Below are 6,000 nucleotides of genomic sequence, written 5' to 3'. Positions count from 1 at the left end.
TATGCTATCTAGTTCAGGATTAAGTAGAGATTTTTGGGCAGAGGCCGCTCATACAGCCTGCTATGTTATAAACCGATCTCCAGCATCAGCATTAAGTATGAAGACTCCCGAAGAGATGTGGACAGGAAGACCTGCAGACTATTCGAAACTCAGAATCTTTGGGTGCCCTGCTTATGCATATGTAAAAGATGGGAAGTTGCACCCTCGGGCTAAAAAGTGCATATTTATTGGATATGCATATGGGATAAAGGGCTACAGATTATGGTGCACAGAACCTAGATCTCAAGGATTTCTAGTCAGCAGAGATGTGACATTCCATGAGACAGCCATTGATTCAAGGCAGCTACAGCCTAATTCTTCTCAAAATGATCAGGATCAGGGTCAGCAGGATAGGAAGGTTGTAGACATTGATCAGACTGTTAAATCACAACAACAACAGACAGATGCACAGATTCAGACTCAGGAGGAGGTGACATTACAAGATCAGGATCAGATTGAGAGTATTGCCACTCACAGACCAAAGCGTCAGATCAGAGCACCTCAAAGGTATGGTTTTGAGGATTCTGCTTGTGCTGAGTTAGTCTATTATGCTCTGAGTGTTGCAGACACCATTGGTGATGAGCCGACCATATTTCAGGAGGCCATTAGTAGTTCACGAGCTGATGAATGGACCATGGCTATGGTTGAAGAACTTCAGTCTCTAGAAAAGAATCAGACTTGGGAGTTAATCAAATTACCAAAAGGTGAAAAGGCAATTGGCTGCAAATAGATTTTTAAAAGAAAAGAAGGAGCCACTCCCCAAGACTTAAAATATAAGGCCAGGTTGGTAGCAAAGGGATACAGTCAATGAGAGGGTATTGATTACAAGGAGGTATTTTCTCCTGTAGTCAAACACTCATCTATCCGGGTGTTACTTGCTTTTATTGTTTCTCAAAATCTGGAGCTGGAACAACTAGATGTTACGACAGCCTTTCTTCACAGTGATTTAGAGGAACAGATCTATATGCAACAACCACCTGGTTTTGAGGTTCCAAATAAAGAAGATCATGTATGCCTACTCAAGAGATCATTATATGGTCTCAAGCAGTCTCCAAGACAGTGGTACCGCAAATTTGACAGATTTATGGTCGACCATGGATACAGTAGATCTCCATATGACAGTTGTGTGTATCACCAGCAGCTTTCAGATGGGTCCTTTTGTTATTTGTTATTATATGTGGATGATATGCTAATTGCAGCCAAAGATATGACAATCATCCAGAAACTAAAAGCCGAGCTTAGTACTGCATTTGATATGAAGGACCTTGGACCGGCAAAGAAGATACTTGGGATGGAGATTATTCGTGACAGACAGTCAGGTAGACTCTTCCTTACTCAGCATAGTTATATTGAAAAAGTCTTGGACAGATTTGGTATGTCTACAGTCAAGCCTGTCACTACCCCCTTTGCTAGTCATTTTAGACTTTCTGTCAGAGACTCTCCTCAGACTGAGGATGAGGAGAGATATATGTCTAGAGTGCCATATGCGAGCACAGTTGGCAGCATCATGTACGCGATGGTCTGCACTCGACCTGATATTTCACAGGCAGTAAGCGTAGTGAGCAGATATATGGATAAACCTGGAAAGGCTCATTGGTCAGCTGTGAAATGGATACTTAGATATCTGAAAGGCATTTCTAAATTGGGATTGATATTTTCTACACAGAGTAATTGCATAGTTACAGGATTTTGTGATTCAGATTATGCTTGTGACTTGGACAGGAGAAGATCTTTGACAGGATATGTGTTTACTCTTTCTGGATGTGCAGTCAGTTGGAAGGCTACTTTGCAGTCTACAGTTGCTTTATCTACCACTGAAGCAGAATATATGGCATTGACAGAGGCAGCAAAGGAAGCTATTTGGTTAAAAGGGTTAGTACAGGATTTGGGTCTCAAACAGGATTGTTTAGACATTCATTGTGACAGTCAGAGTGCTTTGCACCTTGCCAGAGACCAGATGTATCATGAACGAACAAAACATGTAGATGTCAGATATCACTTCATCAGAGACCTAGTAGAAAAAGGTGATGTCAGACTTCAGAAAATATACACTGTCCATAATCCAGCTGACATGTTCACTAAACCAATCCCTGCAATTAAGTTCAGGAATTTTCTGAACTTGATTGGAATAAATATTTGGTAATGCCCTGCGGGGCTTGTGGTGAGGAGGAGGCTATAAATTTTTCATATGATATAAAGGTACAATATTTGTTGCAAGGAGGAGGATTGTTATATTTGGCTCCAAATCTTATTTCCTTTTTTCCGTCTCCCGTGATATCAAGGAATTCTACACCGATTGAAACTCTATTTTTTGAGAAAATTTTCTTCCTTTATAAAGAGGACCCTGGCATCCTTTCTTGGTGAACAGAGGTAAGAGCGGGCGGAGAAATTTCTAGGGCTTCTTGTGCGGGATTTTTTCTTTGCTTTCTCGTGTGCGCAGGCTTTGTTCTCGGGTCGACCTCTCACCTGTGCCTCTTGTGCGCGGGATCTGTTCTCTGGCCTGTGTCATCTCTTGTACGCGTGCTCTGTTCTCTGGCCGATCTCTCTTGCTTGTTCTTCGGTGCTGGCCTGTTCTCTGGCCGATCTCTCGGCTGTGCCTTGTGCGCAGGTGCTTTCTGGCTATTTTCTGTTGGCCTTCGGGTGGTGATCTACCTGTCTTCTTCTTCTCGGTTTCACAGATACTTTGTGCTGCTACGGCTGGTAAGGAGGTATCATCTTGATTTTTTGCCGAGGGTTGAGGAAGGTATCTTCATCAGGTATTGTTTTTTATCTTGATCTATTGCCGAGGCTGAGATTGGTTGATCCTTTTGGATCTTGGTTGCCTTCTATTCGATATATTGTTGCCTTCTTGTGGGATTCGGAAAAAGGTATTTTATACCTTATATTGTACCTATTTTTCGGGACGGATTTATAGTGGAATTGCTCCTCCTCCCCGTGGATGTAGGCCTTTTGTGCCGAACCACGTAAATCTTGATTCTTTGTCTTTGTTTATTTATGCCTGCAATGTGTTTGGTGAATTGTCTCAAAGAAACTAGATATTAGATCACAAGCCCAGATCGATCCAATCCGGTGCGCGTTGCTCCAACACTAATAGACCTTTTATGAAACCCAAGAGTTTCTATCCTTTAAGCTTGTTTGTTTTTGTTTTTTCTTTTCTTTTTCTTGAGACATGTAGTTTGCGCGTGTGGGAAGAAGAATTACGATGATATTGCATTGTATTGCCTGCCCCCCTTGACAATTTAAGATGATAGTCTTGTCCCCTTCATCCTTAGTCCCAACTTTATTAAACTTGAGTGACAAATGAAACATTCTTAACTGCTCATGAATGGGAAAGTCCAAGCTGCACGCATGAATTGTTTTGGCATGCATATTAGTAATAATTTGGCATAATTTGCTAGTCCCACAAATGCCAGACGCATTATGAAATTCCTATGGTTTTGGAATTAAAGTACATGCTAACTTGGAGTCTCAAGATTGACAACAATATGTGTGACGACATGGAGATTTTGTCGGAGTGAGGATTATCAACTTTCTCCTATGTCATAGAGTTGGAGCCAAAGCTTTGGTGGTCTATGCACCTACTTGAAGGTTGACTTTGGATGGAGGTCATCAGAATCAGCATTCCAAGTGTTTGAGAAGATGCTCAAAGAGTCCAGACTAAAGGGGGTAGGGCACTTCTTGGTAACAAGAGCAACATTCTCCATTTGGTTGTGTGTATCTTTCTAGATTAATTGTTGATGGATGCTTTCCAAAGTCATAGATAATTTCTCCACATTGGTTGCCTATATAAGTCAAGTGTTTGCGAGCGACGCAAATTGGCTTTGTGCGTTTGCTTTGCTTTTGGGGGGGTGCTTTTGTGCGTAAAATTTATCTGCTAATTTTATGATTGTTATTTCAAATCTGCAGTTCAACCTGAAATTTTCATTCTACCAAAAAAAAAAAAAAAAGGAACTTCATATTGTCCTCGGACCTGATAATCCCATGCAGTTGAAGCTTTTTATGATCATTTGACATAAAAAGTCTTCTACCGCTTGCATAAAAATTATAATATATATATATATTTTGCCTGCCCACATGGCCCCACCTGTCTGGATATATGCTGCAACTTGCCAGGTGGAAGATATAAATCAAATCTATGAGGCTATCTATAGGTGTTCTTCGCTGATTGGTGGGAAGTGTGGTCAAAAAAAAATAACCTGAAATGACCATCGCTCGGTATTGTGGTATGCTTCACTTCAAAAGTAACTAGTAGATGAAACTTATGACCTTTTACTTTTATAAAGGGTAGAATTTTATTCGCTATCTTGTAGAAAAAAAATGTAGTCCATTATGCTTGCTGATCGTCCCCCCAAAAAAGGGGGAAAAAAAAAAAAGGTAGTTTTCTCGAACCAAGCATGATGACCTCATGAAAGTTGACAAGCTGTGGGATGGGCCTTGCTAGTCTTTAGCATCACAAAAGCTTCTGAGAGATGGACTGCATCGAGAATAGAGAAAATGATGCCGACTTCACTGGTTAGGAGGAGAAGCACATCAAGGTGTGAGGTGAAGTAGAGGCCGGTCGAAACCTCAGGAACAATTCCAAACAGCTCAGCAGTCAGCACTGAAAAGAAAAGATTACTGCATGCTCTGTTGATGATGCAATGAGCCATCAGTTATAAATGGAGACCTTTTGCGACTGTAGCATAGGTCACTGGTTCTTTCCAGACACCTACATAGAGGTGCTTGTCAGGACAACAACAACTTGGTGACTGCAATCATATTGAAGTATATATCTTTGTGAAAACTAACCCTTTACAGATACCAAGTGTGATTTTGGCCACCCCAAAAACAAAAAAAAAAAAAAAAAGGAAAGAAAGAAAGAAAAGCTTTTCTTTTGGGTAACATGAAGCTGGAAAAGGGTCAAAGTATCTCACGAATCTCAAATTATTCAAAGTTTCTCAACAGCGGGTTGTACAATCTATAAGAGACGTCCATTACTTAATCGATCGTCCAAGGTAAAGTGAGATGTAAGCCTATCTTTGTTACTAACATGTCCGGTTTTGGGCCTGCTGAAGGTAAAGATGACACGGGCTAACTTATTGGGTATAATAATTATTATTATGTATAAAGTCTTAAGTGGATGTCGTAACTTCCAATTGACCTCTTCTGAGAAGGCCAATAACTAGTGTTAGTTGTGAATGGTCCCAACTGCCATGTTTTGCCACCGCAGTGGAACAATATTCTTTATTTCTTTTCTGTTTATTAACATAAATTGATGTGGCTGGAAAGGCAAGTAGGTTCCTGGTATGCTCTCTCTTTTATGAACTTGAGAGTTATACATACGATGAGCAGGTCCGTCATTACAGCAATGGTAGATTGGGATATTGGATCTTAGCACTCGAATCCCCGTTTGGGGCCAGTTCCAAGAAAATTCAGTGGCAGGGACAAGTACGTACTCTGACTCAAGCCCATGTATTAAATTCCCCAACCGCAACTGCGCTGAGTTCATAAAAAGCCCTGTAGTTGGGGTTCCCACCTAATCCATCCTTCATTACCGCCACCACAATGCCTCTGGAGGATGAAACTAATCCCTCTGGTCCTTCATTTTTGCGATTCATTCTCTTCTTTAAGCATGTCATCAGTTATTGTCATACTTGTTTTCTAGTTGAGTAATGAGCCGGACCTCGGGGGGCAAGATTTAATTGTGGGTGACATGACATGGTCCGATCCTCACGACAAAGGGGAAGGGGTGCATTCAAAAGAGTACGTAGGTGCCTTGCGTCCGACTTGGATTCAATTGAAAGGAGCTCAAGGCGTGAGGGGCTTTTTTCCTGTTATTATTATTTCAGCACAAATCCTCGATGGTGTGTAGGCCGTACTACAGTCAGTGATGACTGCCATCAATCAAAAGATGGACGGCCATCGGACAATATGAGCCGTGTATAACATGGTACATGCTTGTTATTTTCTGATGGATTGGTG

This window comes from Elaeis guineensis, chromosome 1 (genome assembly GCF_000442705.2).
Source record: "Elaeis guineensis isolate ETL-2024a chromosome 1, EG11, whole genome shotgun sequence".
NCBI classification, from domain to species: Eukaryota; Viridiplantae; Streptophyta; class Magnoliopsida; order Arecales; family Arecaceae; genus Elaeis; species Elaeis guineensis.
This window is presented reverse-complemented; position numbering follows the sequence as displayed.